The sequence below is a fragment of the Heterodontus francisci genome, unplaced genomic scaffold (assembly GCF_036365525.1).
Source record: "Heterodontus francisci isolate sHetFra1 unplaced genomic scaffold, sHetFra1.hap1 HAP1_SCAFFOLD_74, whole genome shotgun sequence".
NCBI lineage: Eukaryota > Metazoa > Chordata > Chondrichthyes > Heterodontiformes > Heterodontidae > Heterodontus > Heterodontus francisci.
The window spans coordinates 6,845,663-6,866,860 of NW_027140442.1; positions in this window are offsets into that span (position 1 = coordinate 6,845,663).

Below are 21,198 nucleotides of genomic sequence, written 5' to 3' on the forward strand. Positions count from 1 at the left end.
GTAAGTGTATGTCTTTGTTACTTGGTGTCAGTGTATGTCTTTGTTACTGGGTGTAAGTGTATGTCTTTGTTACTTAGTGTCAGTGCATGTCTTTGTTACTTGGTGTAAGTGTATATCTTTGTTACTTGGTGTCAGTGTTAGTCTCTGTTACTTGGTGTAATTGTGTGTCTGTGTTACTGTGTATCAGTGTATGTCTTTGTTAGTTGGTGTCATTGTCTGTCTTTGTTACTTTGTGTAAGTGTGTGTCTGTGTTACTGGGTATCAATGTATGTCTTTGTTACTTGGTGTCAGTGTATGTCTTTGTTACTTGGTGTAAGTGTGTGCCTGTGTTGCTGGGTATCAGTGTATGTCTTTGTTACTTGGTGTAAGTGTGTGTCTGTGTTACTGGGTATCAGTGTCTGTCTTTGTTTCTTGGTGTCTGTGTATGTCTTTGTTACTTGGTGTAAGTGTGTGTCTTTGTTACTTGGTGTCAGTGTGTGTCTTTGTTACAGGGTGTCAGTTTTTGTCTGTGTTACTGGGTATCAGTGTCTGTCTCTGTTACTTGGTGTAATTGTGTGTCTGTGTTACTAGGTATCAGTGTATGTCTTTGTTCCCTGGTGTCAGTGTATGTCTGTATACTTGATGTCTGTGTGTGTCGTTGTTACTTGGTGTCAGTGTATGTCTTTGTTACTTGTTGTAAGTGTATGTCTTTGTTTCTTGTTGTCAGTGCATATCTTTGTTACTTGGTGTAAGTGTATGCCTTTGTTACTTGGTGTCAGTGTATGTCTCTGTTACTTGGTGTAAGTGTGTGTCTTTGTTACTGGGTATCAGTGTATGTCTTTGTTACTTGGTGTCATTGTCTGTCTTTGTTACTTGGTGAAAGTGTGTGTCTGTGTTACTTGGTGTAAGTGTGTGTCTGTGTTACTGGGTATCAGTGTATGACTTAGTTACTTGGTGTCAGTGTATGTATTTGTTACTTGGTGTCAGTGTATGTCTGTGTTACTTGGTGTCAGTGTATGTCTGTGTTACTTGGTGTAAGTTATGTCTTTGTTACTTGGTGTCAGTGTTTGTCTTTGTTACTTGGTGTAAGTGTATGTCTTTGTTACTTGGTGTCAGTGTATGTCTTTGTTACTTGGTGTAAGTGTATGTCTTTGCTACTTGGTATCAGTGTATGTCTTTGATACTTGGTCTAAGTGTATGTCTGTGTTACTGGGTATCAGTGTCTCTCGTTGTTACTTGGTGTAAGTGTGTGTCTGTGTTGCTGGGTATCAGTGTATGTCTTTGTTACTTGGTGTAAGTGTGTCTCTGTGTTACTGGGTATCAGCGTACGTCTTTGTTACTTGGTGTCTGTGTGTGTCTGTGCTACTTGGTGTAAGTGTGTGTCTGTGTAACTGGGGATCAGTGTATGTCTGTGTTACTTGGTGTCAGTGTATGTCTTTTTTAATTGGTGTTCGTGTATGTCTTTGTTACTTGGTGTCAGTGTATGTCTTTGTTACTTGGTGTAAGTGTGTGTCTGTGTTACTGGGTATCAGTGTATGTCTTTGTTAATTGGTGTCAGTGTATGTCTTTGTTACTTGGTGTAAGTGTGTGTCTGTGTTACTGGGTATCAGTGTATGTCTTTGTTACTTGGTGTCAGTGTGTGTCTTTGTTACTGGATGTCAGTGCTTGTCTTTGCTCCTGTGTTTCAGTGTATGTCTTTGTGACTTGGTGTAAGTGCGTGTCTGTGTTACTGGGTATCAGTGTATGTCTTTGTTACTTGGAGTAAGTGTTTCTCTGTGTTACTGGGTGTCAGTGTGTATCTGTGTTCCTGGGTGTCAGTGTCTGTCTTTGTTACTTTGTGTCAGTCTATGACTGTGTTAGTTGGTGTAAGTGTGTGTCTGTGTTATTGGGTATCAGTGTATGACTTTGTTACTTGGTGTAAGTGTGTGCCTGTGTTACTGGGCATCAGTGTATGTCTTTGTTACTTTGTGTCAGTGTATGTCTTTGTTACTTGGTGGAAGTGGATGTCTTTGTTACTAGGTGTAAGTGTGTGTCTGTGTTATTTGGTGTAAGGGTGTGTCTGTGTTACTGGGTATCAGTTTATGTCTTTGTTACTTGGTGTAAGTGTGTGTCTGTGTTACTGGGTATCAGTGTCTGTCTTTGTTACTTGTTGTCAGTGCATGTCTTTGTTACTGGGTGTCAGTGCATGTCTGTGATACTGGGTATCATTGTATGTCTTTGTTGCTTGGTGTCAGTGTATGTCTTTGTTTCTTGGTGTCAGTGTATGTCTTTGCTACTTGGTGTAAGTGTATGTCTTTGTTACTTGGTGTCAGTGTATGTCTGTGTTACTTGGTGTAAGTGTATGTCTTTGTTACTTGGTGTCAGTGGATGTCTTTTTTCCTTGGTGTAAGTGTATTTCTTTGTTACTTGGTGTCAGTGTATGTCTTTGTTACTTGGTGTAAGTGTATGTCTTTGCTACTTGGTGTCCGTGTATGTCTGTGTTACTTGGTGTAAGTGTGTGTCTTTGTTACTTGGTGTCAGTGCATGTCTGTGTGACTTGGTGTAAGTGTGTGTCTTTGTTACTTGGTGTCAGTGTATGTCTTTGTTACTTGGTGTCATTGTATGTCTTTGTTACATGGTGTCCGTGTGTGTCTGTGTGACTGGGTATCAGTGTATGTCTTTGTTACTTGGTGTCTGTGTATGTCTGTGTTACTTTGTGTAAATGTGTGTCAGTGTTGCTGGGTATCAGTGTATGTCTTTGTTACTTGGTGTATGTGTGTGTCTGTGTTATTGGGTATCAGTGTATGTCGTTGTTACCTGGTGACTGTGCATGTCTTTGTTACTTGGTGTCAGTGTGTGTATTTGTTACTTCGTGTCAGTGTGTGTCTTTGTTACTGGGTGTCTGTGTTTGTCTTTGTTACTGGGTGTCAGTGTATGTCTTTGTGACTTGGTGTTAGTGTGTGTCTGTGGTACTGGGTATCAGTGTCTGTCTTTGTTACTTGGAGTAAGTGTGTGTCTGTGTTACTGGGTATCAGTGTATGTCTTTGTTACTTGGTGTCAGTGTATGTCTGTGTACTTGGTGTAAGTGTGTGTCTTTGTTACTTGGTGTCAGTGTGTGTCTGTGTTACTTGGTGTAAGTGTATGTCTTTGTTACTTGGTGTCAGTGCATGTCTTTGTTACTTGGTGTAAGTGTATATCTTTGTTACTTGGTGTCAGTGTTAGTCTCTGTTACTTGGTGTAATTGTGTGTCTGTGTTACTGTGTATCAGTGTATGTCTTTGTTAGTTGGTGTCATTGTCTGTCTTTGTTACTTTGTGTAAGTGTGTGTCTGTGTTACTGGGTATCAATGTATGTCTTTGTTACTTGGTGTCAATGTATGTCTTTGTTACTTGGTGTCAGTGTATGTCTGTGTTATTTGGTGTAAGTGTGTGTCTGTGTTACTGGGTATCAGTTTATGTCTTTGTTACTTGGTGTCAGTGTATGTCTTTGCTACTTGGTGTAAGTGTATGTCTTTGTTACTTGGTGTCAGTGTATGTCTGTGTTACTTGGTGTAAGTGTATGTCTTTGTTACTTGGTGTCAGTGGATGTCTTTTTTCCTTGGTGTAAGTGTATTTCTTTGTTACTTGGTGTCAGTGTATGTCTTTGTTACTTGGTGTAAGTGTATGTCTTTGCTACTTGGTGTCAGTGTATGTCTTTGATACTTGGTGTAAGTGTATGTCTGTGTTACTGGGTATCAGTGTCTGTCTTTGTTACTTGGTGTAAGTGTATGTCTTTGTTAATTTGTGTCAGTGTATGTCTTTGTTACTTGGTGGAAGTGTATGTCTTTGTTACTTGGTGTAAGTGTGTGCCTGTGTTGCTGAGTATCAGTGTATGTCTTTGTTACTTGGTGTAAGTGTGTGTCTGTGTTACTGGGTATCAGTGTCTGTCTTTGTTTCTTGGTGTCTGTGTATGTCTTTGTTACTTGGTGTAAGTGTGTGTCTTTGTTACTTGGTGTCAGTGTGTGTCTTTGTTACAGGGTGTCAGTTTTTGTCTGTGTTACTGGGTATCAGTGTCTGTCTCTGTTACTTGGTGTAATTGTGTGTCTGTGTTACTAGGTATCAGTGTATGTCTTTGTTCCCTGGTGTCAGTGTAAGTCTGTATACTTGATGTCTGTGTGTGTCGTTGTTACTTGGTGTCAGTGTATGTCTTTGTTACTTGTTGTAAGTGTATGTCTTTGTTTCTTGTTGTCAGTGCATATCTTTGTTACTTGGTGTAAGTGTATGCCTTTGTTACTTGGTGTCAGTGTATGTCTCTGTTACTTGGTGTAAGTGTCTGTCTTTGTTACTGGGTATCAGTGTATGTCTTTGTTACTTGGTGCCATTGTCTGTCTTTGTTACTTGGTGAAAGTGTGTGTCTGTGTTACTTGGTGTAAGTGTGTGTCTGTGTTACTGGGTATCAGTGTATGACTTAGTTACTTGGTGTCAGTGTATGTATTTGTTACTTGGTGTCAGTGTATGTCTGTGTTGCTTGGTGTCAGTGTATGTCTGTGTTACTTGGTGTAAGTTATGTCTTTGTTACTTGGTGTCAGTGTTTGTCTTTGTTACTTGGTGTAAGTGTATATCTTTGTTACTTGGTGTCAGTGTATGTCTTTGTTACTTGGTGTAAGTGTATGTCTTTGCTACTTGGTATCAGTGTATGTCTTTGATACTTGGTCTAAGTGTATGTCTGTGTTACTGGGTATCAGTGTCTCTCGTTGTTACTTGGTGTAAGTGTGTGTCTGTGTTGCTGGGTATCAGTGTATGTCTTTGTTACTTGGTGTAAGTGTGTCTCTGTGTTACTGGGTATCAGTGTACGTCTTTGTTACTTGGTGTCTGTGTATGTCTTTTTTAATTGGTGTTCGTGTATGTCTTTGTTACTTGGTGTCAGTGTATGTCTTTGTTACTTGGTGTAAGTGTGTGTCTGTGTTACTGGGTATCAGTGTATGTCTTTGTTAATTGGTGTCAGTGTATGTCTTTGTTACTTGGTGTAAGTGTGTGTCTGTGTTACTGGGTATCAGTGTATGTCTTTGTTACTTGGTGTCAGTGTGTGTCTTTGTTACTGGATGTCAGTGCTTGTCTTTGCTCCTGTGTTTCAGTGTATGTCTTTGTGACTTGGTGTAAGTGCGTGTCTGTGTTACTGGGTATCAGTGTATGTCTTTGTTACTTGGTGTAAGTGTTTCTCTGTGTTACTGGGTGTCAGTGTGTATCTGTGTTCCTGGGTGTCAGTGTCTGTCTTTGTTACTTTGTGTCAGTCTATGACTGTGTTAGTTGGTGTAAGTGTGTGTCTGTGTTATTGGGTATCAGTGTATGACTTTGTTACTTGGTGTAAGTGTGTGCCTGTGTTACTGGGCATCAGTGTATGTCTTTGTTACTTTGTGTCAGTGTATGTCTTTGTTACTTGGTGGAAGTGGATGTCTTTGTTCCTAGGTGTAAGTGTGTGTCTGTGTTATTTGGTGTAAGGGTGTGTCTGTGTTACTGGGTATCAGTTTATGTCTTTGTTACTTGGTGTAAGTGTGTGTCTGTGTTACTGGGTATCAGCGTCTGTCTTTGTTACTTGTTGTCAGTGCATGTCTTTGTTACTGGGTGTCAGTGCATGTCTGTGATACTGGGTATTATTGTATGTCTTTGTTGCTTGGTGTCAGTGTATGTCTTTGTTACTGGTGTCAGTGTATGTCTGTGTTACTTGGTGTAAGTGTGTGTCTGAGTTACTGGGAGTCAGTGTGTTTCTGTGTTACTTGGTGTAAGTGTATGTCTTTGTTACTTGGTGTCTGTGTGTGTTTGTGTTACTGGGTGTCAGTGTATGTCTTTGTTACTGGGTGTCAGTGTATGTCTTTGTTACTTGGTGTAAGTGTGTGTCTGTGTTACTGCGTATCAGTGTCTGTCTTTTTTACTTGGTGTAAGTGTGTGTCTGTGTTACTGGGTATCAGTGCATGTCTTTGTAACTTGGTGTCATTGTATGTCTGTGTTACCTGGTATAAGACTGTGTCTGTATTACTGGGTATCAGTGTATGTCTTTGTTACTTGGTGTCAGTGTATGTCTTTGTGACTTGGTATCAGTGTATGTCTTTGTTACTTGGTGTAATTGTCTGTCTTTGTTACTTGGTGTCAGTGTATGTCTGTGTTACTTGGTGTAAGTGTGTGTCTTTGTTACTTGGTGTAAGTGTATGTATTTGTTACTTGGTGTCAGTGTATGTCTTTGTTACTTGGTGTCAGTGTGTGTCTGTGTTACTGGGCATCAGTGTATGTCTTCGTGACTTGGTATCAGTGTATGTCTTTGTTACTTGGTGTAATTGTCTGTCTTTGTTACTTGGTGTCAGTGTATGTCTGTGTTACTTGGTGTAAGTGTGTGTCTTTGTGACTTGGTGTCAGTGTATGTCTCTGTTACTTGGTGTCAGTGTATGTCTTTTTTACTGGGTGTCAGCGTGTGTCTTTGTTACTGTGTATCAGTGTTTCTCTATGTTTACTGGGTGTCAGAGTTTGTTTGTTTGTGTTACTGGGTGTCAGTGTGTGTCTGTGACACTAGGTGTCAGTATTTAGTTTAGTTTCGAGATACAGCACTTAAACAGGCCCTTCGGCCCACCGAGTCTGTGCCGACCATCAACAACCCATTTATACTAATCCCACAACAATCCCGTATTCCTATCACATTCCCACCTGTCCCTATATATTTCCCTACCACATACCTATACTAGGGGCAATTTATGATGGCCAATTAACCTATCAACCTGCAAGTCTTTGGCATGTGGGAGGAAACCGGAGCACCGGGAGGAAACCCACGCAGACACAGGGAGAACTTGCAAACTCCGCACACGCAGTACCCAGAATCGAACCCGGGTCCCTGGAGCTGTGAGACTGCGGTGCTAACCACTGAGCCAATGTGCATCCCACTCCCCCAGAGTGTGCCTGTGTTACTGGGTGTCAGTGTTTGTCTTTGTTCCTTGGTGTCAGTGTATGTCTGTGTCACTTGGTGTCAGTGTGTTAGTTTGTGTTACTGGGTGTCAGTGTGTGTCTGTGTTACTTGGTGTAAGTGTGTGTCTTTTTTACTTGGTGTCCGTGTGTGTCTGTGTTACTGGGTGTCAGAGTATGTCTTTGTTACTGGGAGTCAGTGTATGTCTTTGTTACTTGGTGTAAGTGAGTGTCTGTGTGACTGCGTATCAGTGTCTGTCTTTTTAACTTGGTGTAAGTGTGTGTCTGTGTTACTGGGTATCAGTGTATGTCTTTGTTACTTGGTATCGGTGTATGTCTTTGTGACTTGGTGTCAGTGTATGACTTTGTTACTGCTTATCAGTGTTTCTCTGTGTTTACTGGGTGTCAGTGTGTGTTTGTTTGTGTTACTGGGTGTCAGTGTGTGTCTGTGACACTAGGTGTCAGTGTGTGTCTGTGTTACTTGGTGTAATTGTATGTCTTTGTTACTTGGTGTAAGTGTGTGTCTGTGTTACTTGGTGTAAGTGTATGTCTTTGTTACTTGGTGTCCGTGTGTGTCTGTGTTACTGGGTGTCAGTGTCTGTCTTTGTTCCTTGGTGTCAGTGTATGTCTGTGTCACTTGGTGTCAGTGTGTTAGTTTGTGTTACTGGGTGTCAGTGTGTGTCTGTGTTACTTGGTGTAAGTGTGTGTCTTTGGTACTTGGTGTCGGTGTGTGTCTGCGTTAATGGGTGTCAGAGGATGTGTTTGTTACTGGGTGTCAGTGTATGTCTTTGTTACTTGGTGTAAGTGTGTGTCTGTGTTACTGTGTATCAGTGCATGTCTTTGTTACTGGGTGTCATTGTATGTCTGTGTTACTTGGTGCAAGTGTGTGTCTGTGTCACTGGGTATCAGTGTATGTCTTTGTTACTTGGTGGAGTGTATGTCAAAATACTTGGTGTAAGTGTATGTCTTTGTTACTTGTTGTAATAAACTGTCTTTGTTACTTGGTGTCAGTGTATGTCTGTGTTACTTGGTGTAAGTGTGTGTCTTTGTTACTTGGTGTAATTGTCTGTCTTTGTTACTTGGTGTCAGTGCATGTCTGTGTTAATTGTTGTCAGTGTGTGCCTTTGTTACTGTGTATCAGTGTGTCTCTGTGTCACTGGGTGTCAGTGTGTGTTTGTTTGTGGTACTGGGTGTCAGTGTGCGTCTGTGACACCAGGTGTCAGTATTTAGTTTAGTTTAGAGATACAGCACTGAAACAGGCCCTTCGGCCCTCCGAGTCTGTGCCGACCATCAACCACCCATTTACACTAATCCGACACTAATCCCTTATTCCTATCACTTCCCCACCTATCCCTATATATTTCCCTACCACCTACCTATACTTGGGGCAATTTATGATGGCCAATTAACCTATCAACCTGCAAGTCTTTGGCATGTGGGAGGAAACCGGAGCACCGGGACGAAACCCACGCAGACACAGGGAGAACATGCAAACTCCGCACAGGCAGTACCCAGAATCGAACCCGGGTCCATGAAGCTGTGAGGCTGCGGTGCTAACCACTGCGCCAATGTGCCCCTCCCTCCACTCCCCCAGTGTGTGCCTGTGTGACTGGGTATCAGTGTATGTCTTTGTTACTTGGTGTCAGTGGATGTCAAAATACTTGGTGTAAGTGTTTGTCTTTGTTACTTTGTGTAATTGTCTGTCTTTGTCACTTGGTGTCAGTGTATGTCCGTGTTACTTGGTGTAAGTGTGTGTCTTTGTTACTTGGTGTAAGTGCGTGTCTTTGTTACTGGGCATCAGTGTATGTCTTTGTGACTTGCTATCAGTGTGTGTCTTTGTGACTTGGTGTCAGTGTATGTCTTTTTTACTGGGTGTCTGTGTGTGTCTGTGTTACATGGTGTCAGTGTATTTCAAAATGCTTGGTGGAGGTGTATGTCTTTTTTACTTGGAGTAAGTGTGTGTCTTTGTTACTTGGTGTAAGTGTATGTCTTTGTTACTTGATGCCAGTGTATGTCTTTGTGACTTGGTTTCAGTGTATGTCTTTTTTACTGGGTGTAAGTGTGTGTCTGCGTTACTGCGTATCAGTGTGTGTCTTTGTTACTTGGTGTCAGTGTGTGTCTGTGTTACTTGGTGTAAGTGTATGTCTTTGTTGCTGGGTATCAGTGTATGTCTTTGTGACTTGGTATCAGTGTCTGTCTTTGTGACTTGGTGTCAGTGTATGTCTTTTTTACTGGGTGTCAGTGTGTGTCTGTGTTACTTGGTGTCAGTGTATGTCTTTTTTACTTGGTGACAGTGTGTGTCTGTGTTAATTGGTGTAAGTGTATGTCTTTGTTGCTGGGTATCAGTGTATGTCTTTGTTACTTGGTGTCAGTGGATGTCAAAATACTTGGTGTAAGTGCATGTCTTTGTTACTTGGTGTAATTGTCTGTCTTTGTCACTTGCTGTCAGTGTATGTCTGTGTTACTTGATGTAAGTGTGTGTCTTTGTTACTTGGTGTAAGTGTACGTCTTTGTTACTTGGTGTCAGTGTATGTCTTTGTTACTTGGTGTCAGTGTGTGTCTGTGTTACTGGGCATCAATGTATGTCTTTGTGACTTGGTTTCAGTGTATGTCTTTTTTACCGGGTGATAGTGTGTGTCTGCGTTACTGGGTATCAGTGTGTGTCTTTGTTACTTGGTGTAAGTGTATGTCTTTGTTACTTGGTGTCATTGTATGACTTTGTTACTTGGTGTCAGTGTGTGTCTGTGTTACAGGGTGTAAGTGTGTGTCTGCGTTACTGGGTATCAGTGTATGTGTGTGTTACTTGGTGCAAGTGTGTGTCTGTGTTACTGGGTGTCAGTGTGTGTCTGTGTTACTTGGTGTAAGTGTATGTCTTTGTTACTTGGTGTCCGTGTGTGTCTTTGTTACTGGGTGTCAGTGTATGTCTTTGTTACTTGGTGTCAGTTTATGTCTGTGTTACTTGGTGTCAGTGTGTTTGTTTGTGTTACTGGGTGTCAGTGTGTGTCTGTGTTACTTGGTGTAAGTGTGTGTCTTTGTTACTTGGTGTCCTTGTGTGTCTGTGTTACTGGGTGTCAGAGTATGTCTTTGTTACTTGGTGTAAGTGTGTGTCTGTGTTACTGGGTATCAGTGTCTGTCTTTTTTACTTGGTGTAAGTGTGTGTCTGTGTTACTGGGTATCAGTCCTTGTCTTTGTTACTTGGTGTCATTGTATGTCTGTGTTACTTGGTGTAAGTGTGTGTCTGTGTTACTGGGTATCAGTGTATGTCATTGTTACTTGGTGTCAGTGTATGTCAAAATACTTGGTGTAAGTGCATCTCTTTGTTACTTGGTGCAATTGTCTGTCTTTGTTACTTGGTGTAAGTGTATGTCTGTGTTACTTGGTGCAAGTGTATGTCTTTGTTACTTGTTGTCAGTGTATGTCTTTGTTACTTTGTGTCTGTGTGTTTCTGTGTTACTGTGTGTCAGTGTGTGTCTGTGTTACTGTGTGTCAGTGTGTGTCTTTGTTACTGGGTATCAGTGTATGTCTTTGTTACTTGGTGTCATTGTATGTCAAAATACTTGGTGTAAGTGCATGTCTTTGTTACTTGGTGCAATTGTCTGTCTTTGTTACTTGGTGTCAGTGTATGTCTTTGTTACTTTGTGTCAGTGTGTGTCTGTGTTACTGTGTGTCAGTGTGTGTCTGTGTTACTGGGTATCAGTGTATGTCTTTGTTACTTGGTGCAAGTGTGTGTCTTTGTTACTTGGTGTAAGTGTACGTCTTTGTTACATGGTGTCAGTGTATGTCTTTTTTACTTGGTGTCAGTGTGTGTCTGTGTTACTGGGCATCAGTATCTGTCTTAGTGACTTGGTATCAGTGTATGTCTTTGTGACTTGGTTTCAGGGTAAGTCTTTTTTACTGGGTGTAAGTGTGTGTCTGCGTCACTGGGTATCAGCGTGTGACTTTGTTACATGGTGTGAGTGTATGTCTTTGTTACTTGGTGTCAGTGTATGTCTTTGTTACTTGGTGTCAGTGTGTGTCTGTGTTACTGGGTGTAAGTGTGTGTCTGCGTTACTGGGTATCAGTGTATGTCTTTGTTACTTGGTGTCAGTGTCTGTCAAAATGCTTGGTGTAGGTGTATGTCTTTGTTACTTGGTGTAATTTTCTGTCTTTGTTACTTGATGTCAGTGTATGTCTGTGTTACTTGGTGTCAGTGTATGTCTTTTTTACTGGATGTCAGTGTGTGTCTGCGTTACTGGGTATCAGTGTGTGTCTTTGTTACTTGGTGTAAGTGTATGTCTTTGTTACTTGGTGTCAGTGTATGTCTTTGTTACTTGGTGTCAGTGTGTGTCTGTGTTACAGGGTGTAAGTGTGTGTCTGCGTTACTGGGTATCAGTGTATGTCTGTGTTACTTGGTGCAAGTGTGTGTCTGTGTTACTGGGTGTCAGTGTGTGTCTGTGTTACTTGGTGCAAGTGTATGTCTTTGTTACTTCGTGTCCGTGTGCGTCTTTGTTACTGGGTGTATTTGGATGTCTTTGTAACTTGGTGTCAGTTTATGTCTGTGTTACTTGGTGTCAGTGTGTTTGTTTGTGTTACTGGGTGTCAGTGTGTGTCTGTGTTACCTGGTATCAGTGTATGTCTTTGTTACTTGGTGTCAGTGGATGTCAAAATACTTGGTGTAAGTGGATGTCTTTGTTACTTGGTGTAATTGTCTGTCTTTGTTACTTGTTGTCAGTGTATGTCTGTGTTACTTGGTGTACGTGTGTGTCTTTGTTACCTGGTGTAAGTGTATGTCTTTGTTACTTGATGTCAGTGTATGTCTTTGTTACTTGGTGTCAGTGTGTGTCTGATTTACTGGGCATCAGTGTATGTCTTTGTGACTTAGTATCATTGCATGTCTTTGTGACTTGGTGTCAGTGTATGTCTTTTTTACTGGGTGTAAGTGGATGTCAAAATACTTGGTGTAAGTGTATGTCTTTGTTACTTGGTGTAATTGTCTGTCTTTGTTACTTGGTGTCAGTGTATGTCTGTGTTACTAGGTGCAAGTGTGTGTCTTTGTTACTGGGCATCATTGTATGTCTTTGTGACTTGGTATTAGTGTATGTCTTTGAGACTTGGTGTCAGTGTATGTCTTTTTTGCTGGGTGTCAGTGTTTGTCTGTGACACTAGGTGTCAGTATTTAGTTTTGTTTGGAGATACAGCACTTAAATAGTCCCTTCGGCCCACCGAGTCTGTGCCGACCATCAACCACCCATTTACAATAAACCTACACTAATCCCGTATTCCTATCACATCCCCACCTATCCCTATATATTTCCCTAAAACCTACCTATACTAGGGGCAATTTATGATGGCCAATTGACCTATCAACCTGCAAGTCTTTGGGATGTGGGAGGAAACCCACGCAGACACAGGGAGAACTTGCAAACTCCGCACAGGCAGGACCCAGAATCGAACCCGGTTCCCTGGAGCTGTGACGCTGCGGTGCTAACCACTGCGCCAATGTGCCCAACCCCCAGTGTGTGCCTGTGTTACTGGGTATCAGTGTAAAGCTCTGTTACTTGGTGTCAGTGCATGTCTGTGTTACTTGGTGTAAGTGTGTGTCTGTGTTACTGGGTGTCAGTGTGTGTCTGTGTTACTTGGTGTAAGCCTGTGTCTTTGTTACTTGGTGTCCGTGTGTGTCTGTGTTACCTGTTATCAGTGTATGTCTTTGTTACTTGGTGTCAGTGGATGTCAAAATACTTGGTGTAAGTGGATGTCTTTGTTACTTGGTGTAATTGTCTGTCTTTGTTACTTGGTGTCAGTGTATGTCTGTGTTACTTGGTGTAAGTGTGTGTCTTTGTTACCTGGTGTAAGTGCATGTCTTTGTTACTTGGTGTCAGTGTATGTCTTTGTTACTTGGTGTCAGTGTGTGTCTGTGTTACTGGGCATCATTGTATGTCTTTGTGACTTGGTATCAGTGCATGTCTTTGTGACTTGGTGTCAGTGTATGTCTTTTTTACTGGGTGTAAGTGTGTGTCTGCATTACTGGGTATCAGTGTATGTCTTTGTTACTTGGTGTCAGTGGATGTCAAAATACTTGGTGTAAGTGTATGTCTTTGTTACTTGGTGTCAGTGTGTGTCTGTGTTACTGGGTGTAAGTGTGTGTCTGCGTTACTGGGTATCAGTGTATGTCTTTGTTACTTGGTGTCAGTGCATGTCAAAATGCTTGGTGTAGGTGTATGTCTTTGTTACTTGGTGTAATTGTCTGTCTTTGTTACTTGATGTCAGTGTATGTCTGTGTTACTTGGTGTCAGTGTATGTCTTTTTTACTGGATGTCAGTGTGTGTCTGTGTTACTTGGTGTCAGTGTATGTCTTTTTTACTTGGTGTAAGTGTGTGTCTTTGTTACTTGGTGTAAGTGTATGTCTTTGTTACTTGATGTCAGTGTATGTCTTTGTGACTTGGTTTCAGTGTATGTCTTTTTTACAGGGTGTAAGTGTGTGTCTGCGTTACTGGGTATCAGTGTGTGTCTTTGTTACTTGGTGTAAGTGTATGTCTTTGTTACTTGGTGTCAGTGTATGTCTTTGTTACTTGGTGTCAGTGTGTGTCTGTGTTACAGGGTGTAAGTGTGTGTCTGCGTTACTGGGTATCAGTGTATGTCTGTGTTACTTGGTGCAAGTGTGTGTCTGTGTTACGGGGTGTCAGTGTGTGTCTGTGTTACTTGGTGCAAGTGTATGTCTTTGTTACTTCGTGTCCGTGTGCGTCTTTGTTACTGGGTGTATTTGTATGTCTTTGTAACTTGGTGTCAGTTTATGTCTGTGTTACTTGGTGTCAGTGTGTTTGTTTGTGTTACTGGGTGTCAGTGTGTGTCTGTGTTACCTGGTATCAGTGTATGTCTTTGTTACTTGGTGTCAGTGGATGTCAAAATACTTGGTGTAAGTGGATGTCTTTGTTACTTGGTGTAATTGTCTGTCTTTGTTACTTGGTGTCAGTGTATGTCTGTGTTACTTGGTGTACGTGTGTGTCTTTGTTACATGGTGTAAGTGTATGTCTTTGTTACTTGATGTCAGTGTATGTCTTTGTTACTTGGTGTCAGTGTGTGTCTGATTTACTGGGCATCAGTGTATGTCTTTGTGACTTAGTATCATTGCATGTCTTTGTGACTTGGTGTCAGTGTATGTCATTTTTACTGGGTGTAAGTGGATGTCAAAATACTTGGTGTCAGTGTATGTCTTTGTTACTTGGTGTAATTGTCTGTCTTTGTTACTTGGTGTCAGTGTATGTCTGTGTTACTAGGTGCAAGTGTGTGTCTTTGTTACTGGGCATCATTGTATGTCTTTGTGACTTGGTATTAGTGTATGTCTTTGAGACTTGGTGTCAGTGTATGTCTTTTTTGCTGGGTGTCAGTGTTTGTCTGTGACACTAGGTGTCAGTATTTAGTTTTGTTTGGAGATACAGCACTTAAATAGTCCCTTCGGCCCACCGAGTCTGTGCCGACCATCAACCACCCATTTACACTAATCCTACACTAATCCCGTATTCCTATCACATCCCCACCTATCCCTATATATTTCCCTAAAACCTACCTATACTAGGGGCAATTTATGATGGCCAATTGACCTATCAACCTGCAAGTCTTTGGGATGTGGGAGGAAACCCACGCAGACACAGGGAGAACTTGCAAACTCCGCACAGGCAGGACCCAGAATCGAACCCGGTTCCCTGGAGCTGTTAGGCTGCGGTGCTAACCACTGCGCCAATTTGCCCAACCCCCAGTGTGTGCCTGTGTTACTGGGTATCAGTGTAAAGCTCTGTTACTTGGTGTCAGTGCATGTCTGTGTTACTTGGTGTAAGTGTGTGTCTGTGTTACTGGGTGTCAGTGTGTGTCTGTGTTACTTGGTGTAAGCCTGTGTCTTTGTTACTTGGTGTCCGTGTGTGTCTGTGTTACCTGTTATCAGTGTATGTCTTTGTTACTTGGTGTCAGTGGATGTCAAAATACTTGGTGTAAGTGGATGTCTTTGTTACTTGGTGTAATTGTCTGTCTTTGTTACTTGGTGTCAGTGTATGTCTGTGTTACTTGGTGTAAGTGTATGTCTTTGTTACTTGGTGTCAGTGGATGTCAAAATACTTGGTGTAAGTGTATGTCTTTGTTACTTGTTGTCAGTGTATGTCTGTGTTACTAGTTGTAAGTGTGTGTCTTTGTTACTGGGCATCAGTGTATGTCTTTGTGACTTGGTATTAGTGTTTGTTTTTGTGACTTGGTGTCAGTGTATGTCTTTTTTACTGGGTGTCAGTGTGTGTCTGTGATACTTGGTGTCAGTGTATGTCTTTGTTACTGTGTATCAGTGTTTCTCTTTGTTACTGGGTGTCAGTGTGTGTTTGTTAATGTTACTGTGTGTCAGTGTGTGTCTGTGACACTAGGTGTCAGTATGTCGTTTAGTTTGGAGATACAGCACTTAAATAGGCCCTTCGGCCCACTGAGTCTGTGCCGACCATCAACCACCCATTTATACTAATCCTACACTAATCCCGTATTCCCATCACATCCCCACCTATCCCTATATATTTCCCTACCACGTACCTATACTAGGGGCAATTTATGATGGCCAATTAACCTATCAACCTGCAAGTCTTTGGCATGTGGGAGGAAACCGGAGCACCGGGAGGAAACCCACGCAGACACAGGGAGAACTTGCAAACTCCGCACAGGCGGGACCCAGAATCGAACCCGGTTCCCTGGAGCTGTGAGGCTGCGGTGCTAACCACTGCGCCAATGTGCCCACCCCCCAGTGTGTGCCTGTGTTACTGGGTATCAGTGTATGTCTCTGTTACTTGGTGTCAGTGGATGTCAAAATACTTGGTGTAAGTGTATGTCTTTGTTACTTGGTGTAATTGTCTGTCTTTGTTACTTGGTGTCAGTGTATGTCTGTGTTACCAGGTGTAAGTGTGTGTCTTTGTTACTGGGCATCAGTGTATGTCTTTGTGACTTGGTATTAGTGTATGTCTTTGTTACTGGGTGTCCGTGTGTGTCTGTGTTACTTGGTGTCAGTGTATGTCTTTGTTACTGTTTATTAGTGTTTCTCTCTGTTACTGGGTGTCAGTGTGTGTTTGTCTGTGTTACTGGGTGTCGGTGTATGTCTTTGTTACTTGGTGTAAGTTTGTGTCTGTGTTACTGGGTGTCAGTGTCTGTCTTTGTTACTTGGTGTCAGTGTATGTCTGTGTTACTTGGTGTAATTGTATGTCTTTGTTACTTGGTGTAAGTGTGTGTCTGTGTTACTTGGTGTAAGTGTGTGTCTGTGTTCCTGGGTATCATTGCATGCCTTTGTTACTTGGTGTCAGTGTATGTCTGTGTTACTTGGTGTAAGTGCGTGTCTGTGTTACTGGCTATCAGTGTATGTCTGTGTTACTTGGTGTAAGTGATTGTCTGTGTTACTGGGTGTCAGTGTGTGTCTATGTTACTTGGTGTAAGTGTGTGTCTTTGTTACTTGGTGTCCGTGTGTGTCTGTGTTACTGGGTGTCAGTGCATGTCTTTGTTACTTGTTGCCAGTGTATATCTGTGTTACTTGGTGTAAGTGTGTGTCTTTGTCACTTGGTGTAATTGTATGTCTTTGTTACTTGGTGTCAGTGTGTGTCTGTGTTACTTGGTGTAAGTGTATGTCTTTGTTACTTGGTGTAAGTGTGTGTCTGTGTTACTTGGTGTATGTGTGTGTCTGTGTTCCTTTGTATCAGTGTATGTCTTTGTTACTTGGTGTCAGTGTATGTCTGTGTTACTTGGTGTAAGTGTGTGTCTGTGTTACTGGCAATCAGTTTCTGTCTTTGTTACTTGGTGGAAGTGTGTGTCTGTGTTACTGGTTTTCAATGTATGTTTTTGTTACTTGGTGTCAGTGTATGTCTGTGTTACTTGGTGTAACTGTGTGTCTTTGTTACTTGGTGTAAGTGGATGTCTGTGTTACTTGGTGTAAGTGTATGTCTTTGTTCCTTGGTGTCAGTGCATGTCTTTGTGACTTGGTGTAAGTGTATGTCTTTGTTACTTGGTGTCAGTGTACGTCTTTGATACTTGGGGTAAGTGTGCGTCTGTGTTACTGGGCATCAGTGTCTGTCTTTGTTACTTGGTGAAAGTGTATTTCTGTGTTACTTGGTATCAGTGTATGTCTTTGTTACTTGGTGTAAGTGCATGTCTCTGTTACTTGGTGTCAGTGTATGTCTTTGTACTTGGTGTAAGTGTATGTCTTTGTTAATTGGTGTCAGTGTATGTCTGTGTTACTTGGTTTCAGTGTGTGTCTTTGTTACTTGGTGTCAGTGTTTCTCTTTGTTACTGGGTGTCAGTGTGTATCTGTGTTCCTGTGTGTCAGTATATATCTTTGTTAGTTGGTGTCAGTGTATGTCTGTGTTACTTGGTGTAAGTGTGTGTCTTTGTTACTGGGTATCAGTGTATGTCTTTGTTACTTGGTGTAGGTGCGTGCCTGTGTTACTGGGTATCAGTGTATGTCTTTGTTACTTTTTGTCGGTGTATGTCTTTGCTACTTGGTGTCAGTGTATGTCTTTGTTACTTGGTGTAAGTGTGTGTCTGTGTTACTGGATATCAGTGTATGTCTTTGTTACTTGGTGTCAGTGTATGTCTTTGTTACTTGGTGTAAGTGTATGTCTTTGTGAGTTGGTATCAGTGCATGTCTTTGTTACTTTCTGTCAGTGTATGTCTTTGATACTTGGTGTAAGAGTGTGTCTGTGTTGCAGGGTATCAGTGTATGTCTTTGTTACTTGGTGTCAGTGTAGGACTCTGTTACTTGGTGTAAGTGTGTGTCTTTCTTAACTTGGTGCAAGTGCATGTCTTTGTGACTTGGTGTAAGTGTATGTCTTTGTTACTTGGTGTCAGTGTATGTCTTTGTGACTTGGTATCAGTGTATGTATTTGTTACTTGGTGTCAGTGAATGTCTGTGTTACTTGGTGTCAGTGTATGTCTGTGTTACTTGGTGTCAGTGTGCGTCTGTGTTACTGGGTGTCAGTGTGTGTCTGTCTTATTGGGTGTAAGTGTGTATCTTTGTTACTGGGTATCAGTGTATGTATTTGTTACTTGGTGTCAGTGTATGTCTTTGATACTTGGTGTCAGTGTATGTCTGTGTTACTTGGTGAAAGTTTGTGTCTTTGTTACTTGGTGTCAGTGTATGTTTTTGTTACTTGGTGTCAGTGTATGTCTTTGTTACTTGGTGTAAGTGTGTGTCTTTGTTACTTGGTGTAAGTGTATGTCTTTGTTACTGGGTGTCAGTGCATGTCTTTGTGACTTTGTGTAAGTGTGTGTCTGTGTTACTGGGTATCAGTGTCTGTCTTAGTTACTGGGTGAAAGTGTGAGTCTTTGTGAGCTGGTGTAAGTGTGTGTCTGTGTTACTGGCAATCAGTGTCTGTCTTTCTTACTTGGTGTCAGTGTATGGCTGTGTTACTTGGTGTAAGTGTGTGTCTTTGTTACTTGGTGTAAGTGTATCTCTGTGTTACTTGGTGTCAGTGTATGTCTTTGTTACTTATGTCAGTGCATGTCTTTGTGACTTGGTGTAAGTGTATGTCTTTGTTACTTGGTGTCAGTGTATGTCTTTGATACTTGGTGTAATTGTGTGTCTGTGTTACTGGGTATCAGTGTCTGTCTTTGTTACTTGGTGTAAGAGTGTGTCTGTCTTGCTGGGTATCAGTGTATGTCTTTGTGACTTGGTGTCAGTGTAGGTCTGTGTTACTTGGTGTAAGTGTGTGTCTTTCTTACTTGGTGTCAGTGTATGTCTTTGATACTTGGTGTAATTGTGTGTCTGTGTTACTGGGTATCAGTGTCTGTCTTTGTTACTTGGTGTAAGAGTGTGTCTGTCTTGCTGGGTATCAGTGTATGTCTTTGTGACTTGGTGTACGTGTATGTCTTTGTTACATGGTGTCAGTGTATGCCTTTGTTGCTTGATGTAAGTGTATGTCTTTGTTACTTGGTGTCAGTGTATGTCTTTGATATTGAGGTAAGTGTGTGTCTGTGTTACTGGGCATCAGAGTCTGTCTTTGTTACTTGGTGTCCGTCTGTGTCTGTGTTACTGGGTGTCATTGCATGTCATTGTTACTTGGTGCCAGTGTATATCTGTGTTACTTGGTGTAAATGTGTGTCTTTGTTACTTGGTGTAATTGTATGTATTTGTTACTTGGTGTCAGTGTATGTCTGTGTTACTTGGTGTAAGTGTATGTCTGTGTTACTTGGTCTAAGTGTGTGTCTGTGTTACTTGGTGTAAGTGTGTGTCTGTGTTCCTGGGTATCAGTGTATGTCTTTGTTACTTGGTGTCAGTGTATGTCTGTGTTACTTGGTGTAAGTGTCTGTCTGTGTTACTGGGTATCAGTGTTTGTCTTTGTTACTTGGAGTCAGTGCATGTCGGTGTTACTTGGTCAAGTGTGTGTCTGTGTTACTGGGTGTCAGTGTGTGTCTGTGTTGCTTGGTGTAAGTGTGTGTCTTTGTTACCTGGTTTCCGTGTGTGTCTGTGTTACTGGGTGTCATTGTATGTCTTTGTTACTTGGTGTCTGTGTATGTCTTTGTTACTGTTTATTAGTGTTTCTCTGTGTTACTGGGTGTCAGTGTATGTCTTTGTTACTTGGTGTAAGTTTGTGTCTGTGTTACTGGGTATCAGTGACTGTCTTTGTTAATTGGTGTAAGTGTGAGTCTTTGTTACTTGGTGTAATTGTATGTCTTTGTTACTTGGTGTCAGTGTATGTCTGTGTTACTTGTTGTAATTGTATGTCTTTGTTACTTGGTGTAAGTGTGTGTCTGTGTTACTTGGTGTAAGTGTGTGTCTTTGTGACTTGGTGTCCGTGTGTGTCTGTGTTACTTGGTGTCAGTGCATGTCTTTGTTACTTGGTGTCAGTGCATGTCTTTGTTACTTGCTGTCAGTGTGGATCTGTGTTACTGGGTATCAGTGTATGTCTTTGTATATTGGTATCAGTGTATGTCTTAATTACTGGGTGTCAGTGTGTGTCTGTGTTACTGGGTATCAGTGTATGTCTTTGTGACGTTGTATCAGTGTATGTCTTTGTTACTGCTTGTCAGTGTGTTTCTGTGTTACTGGGTATCAGTGTATGTCTTTGTGACTTGGCATCAGTGTATGTCTTTGTTACTGGGTGTCAGTGTGTGTCTGTGTTCCTGGGTATCAGTGTATGTCTTTGTGACTTGGTGTCAGTTTATGTCTTTGTTACTGTGTGTCAGTGTGTGTCTTTGTGACTTGGTGTCAGGGTATGTCTTTGTTACTTGATGTTAGTGTGTGTCTGTGATATTGGGTATCAGTGTATGTCTTTGTGACTTGGTGTCAGTGTATGTCTTTGTTGCTGGGTGTCAGTGTGTGTCTTTGTGACTTGGTGTTGGTGTATGTCTGTGTTACTGGGTGTCAGTGTGTGTCTGTGTTACTGGTGGTCAGTGTGTGTTTCTAACTGGGTGTCAGTGTGTGTCTGTGTTACTGGGTATCAGTGTATGTCTTTGTTACTTGGTGTCAGTGTATGTCTGTGTTAATTGGTGTAAGTGTGTGTCTGTGTTACTTGGTGTAAGTGTGTGTCTGTGTTCATGGGTATCACTGTCTGTCTTTGTTACTTCGTGTCAGTGTATGTCTTTGTTACTTGGTGTAAGTGTGTGTCTGTGTTACTGGGTATCAGTGTATGTCTTTGTTACTTGGTGTCAGTGTATGTCTGTGTTACTTGGTGGAAGTGTATGTCTTTGTTACTTGGTGAAAGTGTGTGTCTGTGTTACTTGGTGTAAATGTGTGCCTGTCTTACTTGGTGTCAGTGTGTGTCTGTGTTATATGGTGTAAGTGCATGTCTTTCTTTCTTGGTGCCATTGTATATCTGTGTTACTTGGTGTAAGTGTGTGTCTTTGTTACTTGGTGTAATTGTATGTCTTTGTTACTTGGTGTCAGTGTATGTCTGTGTTACTTCGTGTAATTGTATGTCTTCGTTACTTGGTGTAAGTGTGTGTCTGTGTTACAAGGTGTCCGTGTGTGTCTGTGTCGCTGGGTGTCATTGTTTGTCTTTGTTACTTGGTGTATGTGTATGTCTTTGTTACTGGGTGTCAGTGTGTGTCTGTGTTACTTGGTGTCAGTGTATGTCTGTGTTACTCGGTGTCAGTGTATGTCTTTGTTACTTGGTGTCAGTGTATGTCTGTGTTACTTGGTCATGTGTGTGTCTGTGATATTGGGTGTCAGTGTGTGTCTGTGTTACCTGGTGTAAGTGTGTGTCTTTGTTACTTGATGTCCGTGTGTGTCTGTGTTACTGGGTGTCATTGTATGTCTTTGTTACTTGGTGTCTGTGTATGTATTTGTTACTGAGTGTCAGTGTGTGTCTGTGTTACTTGGTGTCAGTGTGTGTTTG